Source organism: Meleagris gallopavo, chromosome 3 (assembly GCF_905368555.1).
Source record: "Meleagris gallopavo chromosome 3, MGAL_WU_HG_1.1, whole genome shotgun sequence".
Classification (NCBI taxonomy): Eukaryota; Metazoa; Chordata; class Aves; order Galliformes; family Phasianidae; genus Meleagris; species Meleagris gallopavo.
Genome location: NC_139406.1, coordinates 35,524,972 through 35,538,256, shown reverse-complemented (window position 1 = coordinate 35,538,256; position 13,285 = coordinate 35,524,972).

The window sequence follows — 13,285 nt, the reverse complement described above, 5'->3', positions numbered from 1 at the left end:
TTTGGATGGGGGGAGATGGGTTCTTCCCCTCCTTTCAGCTTGAATCCAAACATCTGCCATGAGCAGAGCTTCCTTTCAATACTAGTTTTTAACCAGATCAGTATTTTCAGTTGCAATTTGGTAAGCTGACATGGCTTGGCAGCAGGATTTTTGCAGGGCTTTTTGTTAGTTCAGTAGTAGTATGAAATAATTGTATGATATGAATTTTCACCATGGCACATGTGCTTTCAGGAAATCAAACACTCTGAATTTTCCATCTTCAGATGCTAACAGGTCTACCCGGACTGCATGCTCCAGCAGCGGGCTGACCACGTCTTCTGCTATAGAGCACCCCAAAGGAGCAGCATTCTTCTATTACCACAGCACCAGAACTTCATTCCCAATAGTCTCATAATGCTACACTCTAATTGAATTTTTCATTTCTTTTATAACATTAAATCCTGCAAATTGTTAAGCTATACAGCTAAAGAAGCTGCATGATGAGCTTATAATAAAGTTTTGCCTGTTTTTGTCATTAAAAGGATGTTTAATGACATATGTTCTTTGATCCAACTCTTAGCAATTACAGTCGTTTGCTAATAAAAGTTAGTTGGTTTCATAATACAGACAGAAATATGTCACTGGGCTGTAGAAGCAAATTTAAACTCATGCTTCAGACTGATCGTTTGTGAAGATCAGTGTTCTTCACTTCTTCTGCAATACATTGCAGAATATTTTATAAAAAGTACTTAACACATAGAGCTATGAAATAATGCTATCAGTATTTAATTAATAATCAGAGGACTCATTTCACAGTCCCAGGATTTGTAAATTCATCTGTATAGAATGTTGTAAAGATACCACATGGCAAATTAGCACATCTACATTGATAGGCTTGCTTACAGGAATTACTTGTGACAACAAAGGAACATACTGCTGCGCTGGCCCTATTCTTGTGAGATAAAATGAAGCTCAAAAACGCTGAATTTTTACCTACAAGATAAGGCCAGGCTGAGAAAACAATATCGAGTGACAAGATGGGAAAGAAAACTCAATTGGAGGCAAAGGCTTTTTGCAGCAAAGGGAAACACCTATATGCATCTACCCAAATGAAGGAAGTTATATTATAAACACTTACTGCACTTGTTTGCTTTCTGTTTGATGAACAATTAACATGCAGTTAATTAACAACAACAAAAAAAAGTATGTTAATGCATTCAGTAGTGAAGTTTTTAGTTTTTAGCTACTCCTATATGTTTGAGTAGTCCAATGTGTGCAAAATAACTTATTTTGTAGGAAAAGAGTACTACTTGAAAATATCAGCTGTGCTTAACTACAATGCCCATTTTATGTTATCATTTTGTGATTAGAGAGAACTTGTAGTTGGAGAAAGCGTACTAAGAAAACTCTGTACCCTCCTGCACCAAATGACATAAAAGCAGGCAGAATCCAATTGAAATTCAATTAAAAATGAGATAAAGTAGAAGCATAGACCTCGCTTATATATGGGACTTCCTCCAGCTTTATCCTTTGCATTGTCAAAACTCAAACAGACGGAGCAGAAGGAGTGCATTCAGTTCTGAAACTGGAGCCAGAACAACAAGCAGAAGATCCAGGCAATCTGCTGTGTTCCTCACAAGGAGAATTTACAAATAGTGGGAATGTTTTTAATTGTCCGTCTCTCACAAAAAGAAAGGAAAATAGCTTAATGGCAACACAAACTTTTAAAGTCAGACACATCTACAAGCATTGTGTTAATACACAGTGTGCAAACAACAGGTGTGAAGATTCAGGCACCAAAACCTATTATGCTATAAAATCATTAGGGGATAAAAAAAGAAAACTGAGAGAAATGCTAGGGCAGATCTTGTTTAAGCAGCCATAGAAGCAGTGACCAATGTGATATTAAATGTTTGCTTACGAGTTACTTGTCATCTTTCAGCTCGAGTGTTTCAGCCCTTCTTGTCCACCCTTCTTCCCCATTCCTCCAAGATCCTACCACAATTTTACCTGTAGCCTGTGAAAATGTTGTCCATGTGATATGGTACAGACATGTGAACTGCAACTCACATGCACATTTTCACTGTATGTGTTTCAACAGGAAAATATGAACCTCGATGTCTCTCTAATTAGAAGAGCTAGGACTCTGAAATTTTATATATAAAATGGATGTCTGAAATCTGACTCAGTAGTCTACAGTGCCTATAAAATGTCCTCTCTTCTCTGCTGGCAAACAGTGCAAATTCCCTTCCCTAGTTGTAAACTAATTATCCCAATGCAACATTGTCTGCAGCATAGATTTCTACCATTTGCAGATAGAATGGGTTCCACAACAACACTGAAAACAATCCTACCTGTAGTAGTATGCTCTAGGGCATTCCACAATTTCAGAAATACTAGGTACTAACTGAATTTGGATATGACAATGGCACCTACCAAGGAATGGGGAAACCAGCTTTTTCCCTAGCCCCATCTGGACGTTTCTCCACAGCTATGCTCATGTACAACCCATGTGATTCTCATATATGCTGTGGCACAGGGCAAAACATATGCAGCTAGTAGACGTGCAACCTTTTGTGCCTAAGTAAATGCATATCGAAAAGGGAACGACTGTAACATCTATATATTTAAATGTGAATATTATAATATCATCTTCATAATTACCATTCCCCTTGCTAGTTTCCAAGATGCTCCTGGAGGATCAAAACACAGCTGCTTCCCTACTGAGAATTTTCACACTTGTAGAAGCCCCAGGTTTGTTTCCGTCCCGGCCAACAGACGGCACTGAGCTGCTGGTCTCCGGGCATGGCAGAGCTCTGACTGTTGATTGTTACTTGTGAAAGAAGGCTAAAACTGACAGGCTGTTTGAATACAACTGAGGAGGGGAGAGGAACAGGACTTCCATCCAAATGATAGTCTTGCAAAGCTCGACTGTTTTCCTTTAAGCCAGCTCTGACAAGCGTTTTTTTCCTCTTTTCTACAAGAACATCAGCATTTGATGCACCAGTGTGGGCTTAAGGAGAAAATGGATTTTCACCATATGAACTGTATGCATAATTTCCAGATAGGAAATGGCATGTTACTTTATTCACATACATTCTCATTCATTTATTCACATGAAAAAGAGTTCATATTCTCAGCTATGATTGACATAAGGTACGAAGAGGATTTCTTCTGCAAAAAAAGCAAACAAATTACAAGTACCAAGAAGCAATAAGGCTGTTTATTAACACTCTTCTATCTTCACCCTCCTGCCCAACCCATCACCCATGAAATGGCATTCCAAATCCTTGACACGAAATGATAATATGTAATGTCGACCATACGTTCTCTGCCAATCCCAGCTGAATCTCCAGTACTGCAAATGTAGTCATCTTCCTTCCACAGCAGGAAGTTGCAAACATTCATACTTGTGCATTACCTTTGTTTGGCACTGAAATCCCCGTGAAGTAGAATTTTTGCCTTTTAACACAATCCCAGCCTCACAAAATGCAGCTCAAAAAGGATGAAGAAAAGCCTACAGTGCCTGAACAGATTCAAGGCACTTTGCTAGTAAGACTCCTGTTTAATTTGTATGATTACTCTGGTGGTGGAGGTTAACAACCCTGAGCAATGGGAGGAAATCAGACTATGAGCCCACATGCTCAGATATACATAGATCCAGGCTTTTTGTTAATATCCTGGAAGATTATTGGCAATGCCCATAGTAATGCCTATTTTGTTCATTTTGATTTTTATTGTAGCAATCCCCGGGAAACAGCAACACTCACAGATATGCTCCTTGAGCAGCACAGAAGCTACATTTGTGGAATACATCCTTGGTGCAAGTTGTATATCTGAGGCAAAAATGTTTATCGATCCTTCTAATTCAGTGGCATTGTGCCAGATCCTACAACATCTGGAGTTCAACAATTAAGTGTTGATGTTTGAAAAAGAATTATACAGACTGCTAATTGTGATGGTGAAACATAAGGGCAGTTCTCAGCTTTTTGCACCAAGGAAGATCATCGTGCTCATATCATATCATAGAATCACAGAATTGCTTGAGTTGGAAGGGACTCTTTAAAGGTCTTCTAGTCCAACTCCCCTGCAATGAACAGTGAATTATTTGGGCAAGTTCTGGCCCTGAATGAAATGAAACTGATTTCCATTTCTCCCTTTCCTGGTTTGGGTCAGACATGGAAAGGAGTTTAGTAAAATAATTTAGTCGACATAAAATCAAACTGAATGTTGGAAAGAGCCCAGAGTTTATAAGGAACTGTGGGCAACTTCAAAGATTATTGCATAACTGAGCTGTCCTCAGGAGGTGTAAATTCCCTGTCACAGCAAGGCATGGGGTGAAGGAGCGATACCTGATCCCCCAACGTTCAGTAAGTGTAGAGCAATCACAATTCATCTTAGGCGACTTGTGACTCAGTGTCACTGTGCCAGAGGGTGGGTGACAGAGAGGGGTTCCTGGGAGAGGGACAGGAGTCGTTTAGCACCCTGTGAAAAGTGCTCAGAGACATAAGAGAGAAGTCTGACTTAGCAAATGTCACAATGCGTATAGAATGACCAGAAGGGAGCCAACCTCCTGCTGGTGGCACAGAGGGCAGGATTCCCTCCTGCCTGTTTTACACCCATAGACACTGAGCACTCTCCCGTAAGGGAGATTTCTTCTTCTGCAGACACTGCTCTCTTCCCCTTAGTTTTATTCATTGTAAAATAAACAAGAGTAACATGAGTAAAGAGGTATTCACGCTTGCAAGCTTGCAGGAAAGCCTGAGAGGGTCTGTGCCAGTTGGGTCATTTTGGTGCAAATGCTCATGGCACTTGTGTGGTACATCTTGAAGAACAAAACTTCCCAAGGGATCTGGAGAGCTAAGATTTAGTGGAGAGAATGGTCAGGGCAGAGAGGCTCTGGACTCCCGAGATGTGCACAACCAGCCATCTTCCTACAGGTGTCCCAGAGGAAAGGCTCTCAGGAAGCACTCAGTGACTGCTAATGCAGATTGTGCCTGCTGCACAGCTCAGCACAGCGTGGAAGCAGCCTGTGGTGGAAATGGCAACTACAGGGGATTGCACTGCACTGTGAGAGACTGAGATTGGGTTTCCTTTCCCCAGAAGATTTTCATTTAATATGAGCAGAATTTTTTTTTAGATGTAAACGTGTGATGCTTGATAGAACTTAATTAAAGCTGTCTAGAAGCCAGGCCACCTCGGTCTGTGGTTGTTTCTGCTTTAGTTAGGTGAGGAGCAAGTAACATTGGGCTGGTTCAGCACTTCTACCGAGAGCACTGGCATACATGCCAGGTGCTCAGAGAGGTGCCATTTGTAAAAGAGCTCCTCCCAGGGAGCTCCAAACAGATCATGAAATGATTGAGTAGTGTGGAGAATCACTGCGCCATTGGGTGTCCAAAGAAATGACACCTATTATTTACAATCCCATAAGCATGCTGGCTATTTAGCCACGTGGATGAGAAAGACTTGATCTTGCCTTCAGACAGCTTTGAAAGTAAATTTTGGTAACACTGATGTGTAATGTGATATGATACACTATATGATATATGATATGATACCAGGCAACAGAATAGACTTAAGAAAGATGAAGCAGGAAGAAATCAACAAGAGTAACCTGTGAAAAAAAATATATATATATAATTGCATGCCTATGATCTATATATTATTTATAGAGACATATTGAGGTGTTTAGCTTCTTTCCCCAGACGCAGAATGTGTGCTTGTAAATGTTGTTTTCCACTCTTTTCTAGTGACAGAGACACTTATATATGATGAGGGGTCTTTTCAAGCTCTGAGAGCAAAGTTCCTGCTTCTGAAGCCAGTGTCCTTGAGTGCAGAGCCTGCTGACGGTGATCTCTCACCCAGAAGTTTGAGGTTACTGATGCCACCACTCATGCTCTCAGTGTAGCAATCATAATTAGCCACAAATGTACCTATATTTCAGCAACATCAGAAGTGATTTAAGCCAAATTACCAAAACCAATTAAAACAAATAACTAAGCATACAGAAGAATGCATTCAGCCAAAATGCTCTAGTCGACCAAAGCATCTGTGCACCCAGCTGTTTGGTGCATGAAGCAGATGTGACAAGATGTTCAGATCTGATGTTTATGTATCGGGAGATTTCGGCTGGATGGATTCACGGGCTATAACAAATGTCCTCATTCATCTTTGCTTGTTCCTATGCTGTAGAGTGCTCCAAGGGTCAGACACGTGGCATTCAGAAAGTTCTAAATCTCAGGGATGCTGAAATCAAGTATTTTTGCTGACATGTAAAAAGTCATCTCAAAGAATAAAAGCTTTTGGTGAAATTTCTGATTGTTGAAAATGATTTTTTAATTCTTATTGAGAGCGTGTTCAGTGACACAGACTACAATGAAATTATTCCTGGAGGTCTTACACCATTCTTGTTCAGCAAAATTCCCATGAAATGATATAATAATGTGCTTTGACACACGGGATTTTATTGCATGGATCACCTCTTATTTCAGATTTGAATTCAAGCTCTGCTTTTGGAATCAAGTGCTTTCTGAGAATCTCATTCTGCCTTCAACCTCTTGTCCCTAGAGGTCCCTGTCTCTTCTGGTTGCAGAGAAGAGCCTGAAAGCATAACCCACACTGAGCTCCAAACACCAGACGGCAAACAGAAATACACATCATTCATTTATTTATTTATTTTAATCTCTTGATTTTTAACACTTAGAGTTGGCAATATTGCAACTGGAATTCGGTTTGAATGAAGACTGAGGGCTAAATGCCAACTTTCTTGCTCGCTCTCTGCAGAAAAGCAATGCCTGGAAATGCCTAGAAACAAGGGGCCTGATTCACAGCTTCCTTCCAGGCAGCTCATACTGCCTTACCCTGTCTGTAAGCCTAGATACAAATGGTCAAGCATATTCCAAACGAGGTCCAAATCCAAGTGGTACAAATAGCCTTTCTTTAGAACGTGCTAATCTCAGGTCCAAAAATCCTTCATATATATGATATGTGAAACCTAAATCTATGTTAAATAGGACCATCTCAAAGCCCTCTGAAAACAGAGTATGCAGAATAATCCTAGAGTGCCTTGTAAGAAATGTTTTTCCATCTCTGTATCTCTTGCAAGCACCACTAGAAGTCGAATGATGCAAGAAAAATGGAAAAAAAACCACTGCTTATTCTAAGTAGAGTGGCTTCTTTATTGCAGTAATTCTTCCATTAAAAAAAAAAAAGCCACCAAACACTGGAATTCATTAGAAAAGCTACTGCTCTGCTACTTCCAAAAATTGCAAGAATTTCAGCGTGTGTAAGTGTGTCTACCAATGACTTCTCGTTTGTTGGGTAGCTACTAACAATTTAATCTGCTCTTTTTGCATGAGAAGTTCATGTATTGTTTTCTTTTCTGATAGTAAAGGGATCATTTGGGGTATGGGAGTAAGGGGGAAATTACTTTTCCCACACACCACCTAAATTCTGACTGTACCCATGTGTACCAAGGGTGAATTCACAGGATCATAGAATTGTTAAGGTTGGAAAGACCACTAAGACCATCTGGTCCAGCCATCAGCCCACTCCCACCATGTCCAGTGACCACGACCCTCAGTGCCACATCCATACGGTTCTTTGGGGACAATGATTCCACCAGCTCCCTGGGCCACTGCCTCACCACTATTCTGGAGAAGAATTTTTTTCTAATATCCAACCTGAACTTCCCCTGATGCAACTTGAGGCCATTCCCTCTTGTCCTATTAGTATCAGAATTGCATATATGCAGATTCCTGCACTGCACCAGCAATGTTTCTTCAATTGCTCAAAGAGCACAAGTACACAGATTACCTCTCTGCTTTCTGTTCTAGGACTTGGTTTTGGGGTTCTGGTCAGCCATAAATAGAGTTTAAAATTATTACAAAATATATTTCATAGTAAGAGTTAACAACAAACAGTCTTTTTACAACAACGTGACGAAGTGGCACAAAGTGGAACTGGTGCCAGAATTTTTGAGTACTGTCTCCTGGCCACTCATGCATTAAGCCACATTATACTTGTGTATAGATTTAGTGCATTCAGGAATCAATGGGAAGAGGAGAAAGGCGGTGCTCCCTCTACTCTAAAGGCTCAAGTTTGACTGCAGTGATCTGTAAACACCATCCTGGTGCTGCTCTCTGTAACAAATTACATAACCACTCCTGGGATTGCTCTTCATACCTCAGAAAAGTCCTTCTTTGCAACAGGGAAATAATTCTGATTTATTTGGATACTGTGCATTTCCTTGCACCATGATCTCTTGCACCACGACTCCACAACTCACACACGAACAGTGCCTGAGGAGCATTAGAAGCCAGCAGGCCAGCCCTGTTCCTAGGGCCACCTCACCCACTGACTTGTGTTGGCAAGAACACGGTTTCAGCAGCAGAAGCCTATTAGTTCAGCTGCCAGCGTCCTGTGTCACCGAAATACTTTCCATCAAAGGGAAACCTCTGCGAAGCAGCAGAGCACAAGGGCCAGCTGTCAGATTTAACTTTGTAATACTTAACCCTTTTCCTGCCCTCCACAGTGGCTCTTCAGATGAAAGGGTCCCTTCTTGCCTTTGACAGGTCTCCTCCTGCAGTGGCCTCCTGCAAATATTTGTTGCTGCAGAAAATCATATACTGGCAGCATAATCTGCTACTAGTCAAATTTATCTGTTAGAAACCCGACTGCCATTCATGGCCACAGGGTAAGTCTAGCATTGAAAATTACATTTTTTTTCTGCTGTGCTGGAGAGAGCTGGAAAATTGTCTGTGACAGAGCAGGGAGAGGATGTTAGCTGAGCCCTACAGACTTCATCACACCTACTCCCCTCCCTTGTGGAAAACCAGTGGGAAAAGAGCCATTCATACTGCATAAACTTGTCAGATCGTGGTACGTCCTAGGGAAATTTGCTTGGGCACCACAGTGAAAGTGTTGGAGGCAGTACCTTTGTGTAGGAGATGGCCAGAATTGTGCCAGCGCAGCTGAAGCACAGCTATCATTACTTATAACTTGTGACAGTACACAAAAATGACTCTGCTAATCAGCCGTGGGTGTGATACGCTCGTTCCTTATCAGGATAAGGTAACAGATGGATTTACCTTGAAATTATAGCTTAGCTCACCTCCGCTCCTGATACATACAGCTGCTGACTGCGTGTCATTTGTGAGCCACGTGCCCATCACATGCCTGTGGCATGACAAAGGGAAGGCAGGCTCTGCCCCCGAAAAGATGTTTATGTATGTTCTTTCTCGAACAAGTTTAGACAGCACGTGGCAGGGGATATCAGAGCCGTATCACAAGGGACGCCACTGTCAGAGGACCTGGCGTTGTAACAACCAAATGAGACGGTGATTCCCCTCCTAGGTGACAGTCATCAGGTCTCCTCGCTGCTGTGCCACCATGCTCACATGAGGTCACACGGGTCCGTGCTGACCCCTTGGTCTGCAATGTGCTTCATTCTCTAATAGGCCTAATAGAAAAAGCCGGAATCAAAGGGAACTGGAAAACATGAGTGTTTTAGAGGACAGCTTATAGTCAGAGATACAGAGTTAGGTCTTTTCTTGGTTATGCTTCCCTTTCACTGGCTTTTAGTTTCACTTTGTAGTTTCTAAACCATTGAAAAAATCCAGCAGTAAAAACACGGTTTCACATGGAAAGAATCCCACGTAGCGTAACATCACCAGAATGACATGTTTTTAAATAAAGTCATCTAAAGACAAGTATCTACATTCAGTCACATTTAGTCACCCAATTGATGAAAGGACTCATCTATAGAGCATTAAGTGCGTGACACTTTCGGTGGTTTGCTCAGAACTTCCCTGAGCCTGAGGGTCAGTTCTGCTGCCCAGCACACACATGAAAACAGCAGCTTTGATTTTAAAGCCTTGACCTCACTTTTCAGTTGACAGAAGTGGTTGGGTTGTTTTTTAACAACATTTAGGCACTCACTGCAGTGAGGAAAAAAAAAAAAAATCAGTGTGGAAAAAATCCATCAGGAAAAATCTACTGGAAAATGTAAAGACTTGATTCTGTTGTGATCAGCATGCAGAAATTTTGGGTTGTGTGAAGCTTATTCAGCCTCTCGTGTGTTGAAATCAATCTGAAAAGGGAATCAGGTAAGAGTAGGTAGTACAGAGAAGGGTTTAAAAAACCCCACAGATGTGTAAGCTTTGTAAAATGTTTGAAACTTAAACAAAACCTATTTCCAGGACATCCAATTTCAGCTTTGTTCCCTAACTTGCCTTCCTCTGCAACTTCCCAGTTCAGCATGCTAGCAGCAAAGCGTTAAGGGATTGCTGCACAACTTTACCCCTATCTAGGAATTTACTCTCCTGTATAGGCAAGAGATGTGGCTGTGTGTGCAGGGAATAAGCTATTCCCTACAAAAGCATGTAGAGCTCTCAAAATCCTGGGCACATGATGGTGGGAATATCAAATGAATCAAGCATCCTGAGTCAGCATACTGAACAAAGTGCCTCTAACCTCTGCAAAGGGCAATTCCCTCAGGTTGAGCCGAGGTCACTGGAGCAATGCAGGGAAACCCTGCAGAAAATCCCGTTACGGGCCCCAGCTTGCAGGCTTGATTTATGGATGCAGTGCCGTATTTTGCAGCATTTTCAGGAGACTCTTACATTGAAAATTGGAGCTAATTATCTGAAAACAACATCTGTTGCATTCAAGTTCCGAAGTGTGCACCTATTAGCAAGACGGATCAGAGAAGCACTGATTATTGGTACATCGTTTATTTAAACTGCCTGGGAGCAGTGCTGAAATCGTAATAATTTCCCACTCCCCGCGTCCCTCATCTCGCACCAAGAACCGCTGGCTGCTCCAGGGAACATGGGGATAATTAAATGTCTCCCAAATACCTTCGCCTTTAACAAATGCAGTGGGACTCTGCAGACAGCTTTGCAACCAGACCACGAGGTAAAGATGCCAGCCCTTAAAAAGCAGGTTTGCCAAATGTACCGCCGGGCTGCTTTCCTCTGCTTATCTGTGTTTCTGCTGTTGTACAAAAGAGCTTTCAAGATCTGGCCCAAAGACACATTCTCATTCTTTCTTCCCATAAAAAAAAGCAGACCTGGCACAGGCACAGTAAATAAAAATAACAAGCATATGATGCCCAAGATGCATGTGAACATTAAGTGACGTTGGCAGCCCCCGCAAATAGAACTCCGGTTAAAAATAGCCTTTGTCTAAATGTGGAAAGTGAGTAAATATAGTAGCAGTTTCAGCTTACTATAGAGGCTTACAGGCACCAAGTAACAGTGCTTATTATAGAGCATGTGCGTCAGCAAAGGGGAGAAAGGGAGAAAAGAAAGACAACGCATTCTGCAATTAGTTTCTACAATGATACGTAAATTAATTTCGCCTCTTGTTATTTTTCTTGCGGCTTACAAAAACGGACAAAGGAAGGAGCACTCTTGAATTGTAACACTGCTAAAGAGAAAAAGAGCTGAAGCTGAGGAGAAGGGCAAAGCTCGCACCAGAGCCACACGGAGAGTGCTCTGCAGAAAGGACGGCTGCACACAGTGAGACGTAGGAAGAGGTGACAGATTGTGATCTCAGTCTTTCCAAGACAGACAAACGAGGGGTACTGTAACCTGGCTGGAGGAGTGTTTGCTTGCCCTCATTTGTCTGCACATCACCCCATGAGCTAACTTTTGAATTGACTGAAAGAAAGCAGCATCGAGGCTTCCTCCTGCATTACAAGTTGGACTCAGCGATCCTTATGGGTCCCTTCCAACTCAGGATATTCTCTCATTCTATGTCTGTGCACTCCTCACTTTCAAAAAAATCTCACGAGTTTCCAGTGATGGCAGAACTCACTTCGCTGCATCAGAATATCTGCTCTACCCAAGGCTCCTCTGCAGTGTAGTCGTGGCTGGGAAAGCTCCCAGACAAAACCTGTGGGATAAGTTGAACCCAAAGATGAGTACCTTCAGTGGGACACAGCTGTATGTTGAGTAACGTCCTCGGGATCTCCAAACATGATGGTGCAGCCAGGGAGTCCATCAACATTCTTAGCATTCTGTTTTAGTTGGACTGATGAAAAATAAAGTAACAGTGCCAGGGTTAAGCTTCTCAGCTTCTCAAATCAGAGATGCGGGCGGGAGATGCTTCTTCTTCCAATGTTCAATTCAATTGAGCAAAGTGAAATATTCCAAAGCAAAATAATTAAGTCCCCAAAACATGAAGTCTTTCCCCCATTCACACAAAAAAGGATGCTTTCATAGACTCACAGAATATCCCGAGTTGGAAGAGACCAATAAGGACCCCTTCCCATAGCGTTCAGTGTATTTCTGTACAGGTTTTTTTCTTCCTTCAGAATGAAAACAATGGAGTGACAGTGTCTAACAGAAAAATGAATGTTTCAGAGTGCTAGATGAGATGCAGCATGGCACATAAATTGTGGCCGGGTAAGGATCATCAGTAAAGTTGCTTTATTCAAGTGGCATGGTAAACAAATGCTATAAATTCCTAAGTAGAGCCTAAATCAGCTTTTGGCATAGTGCATCACTATAACAAGTTAATTTTCGCTGCTCCGAGGAATAGCCTTATATGGTTCACTTAAGTAATCATGCTAAATGAATGTTTAAGTGAGAACCATTTGCCAAATGCAAAGCAAGAACCATATATAACCTCTTACACAACTACATCACACAGCAATGCTGGCTGGTTTCCAACATTCTGGTTTATGTACGAATTAGATCTGCTGACTCTAACCAACACCTGAGCCAAAAAGGAGATACCTGGAAAATACTAGCACAACTGCTAAGGATTAATAAGTGAGCATTTGCCCTGGTCTGTCCTCCTCAGAGCCAGGCAAATGAAATTTTCTTCTCTTTTCTAGTATAGCATAGAATAGTTCCAGCAATTGCCTTTACTCTCATCTCTTTGCTGAGAAAGAAGAAATAAGAAAGTAATAAGAAAAGAAGGAGACTATCAGTACGCCAAAAGCTTTTCTGGTTGCCCCAAAAGAAATTTGACCTTCTTCTAGTCTGGTGTACCATGCTTCCAGCATCCATATTGTTTCTGTGGTGCTTTTGTCTTACTGCCATCAGGGGCCACACGAAATGTACTCAGAGAAACCAATTGCACTGTAATTGGTTTAAGTTTACTACTGACTGCCCCCTGCCCTTGGATCTCCCACCACCTGTAAATGTGGGAAGTTAAGCTCATAGGGATAACTGAAAAAGTTCAGGCGGACCTGCCTATGTCTATTAGTCATCATTCATCTCTGTAGCAAGAAAACCTGCAATAGATGCAGACTTACTTCTTCCTAGAGAGTGCTGTTGAGTTCTTGCATTCACAA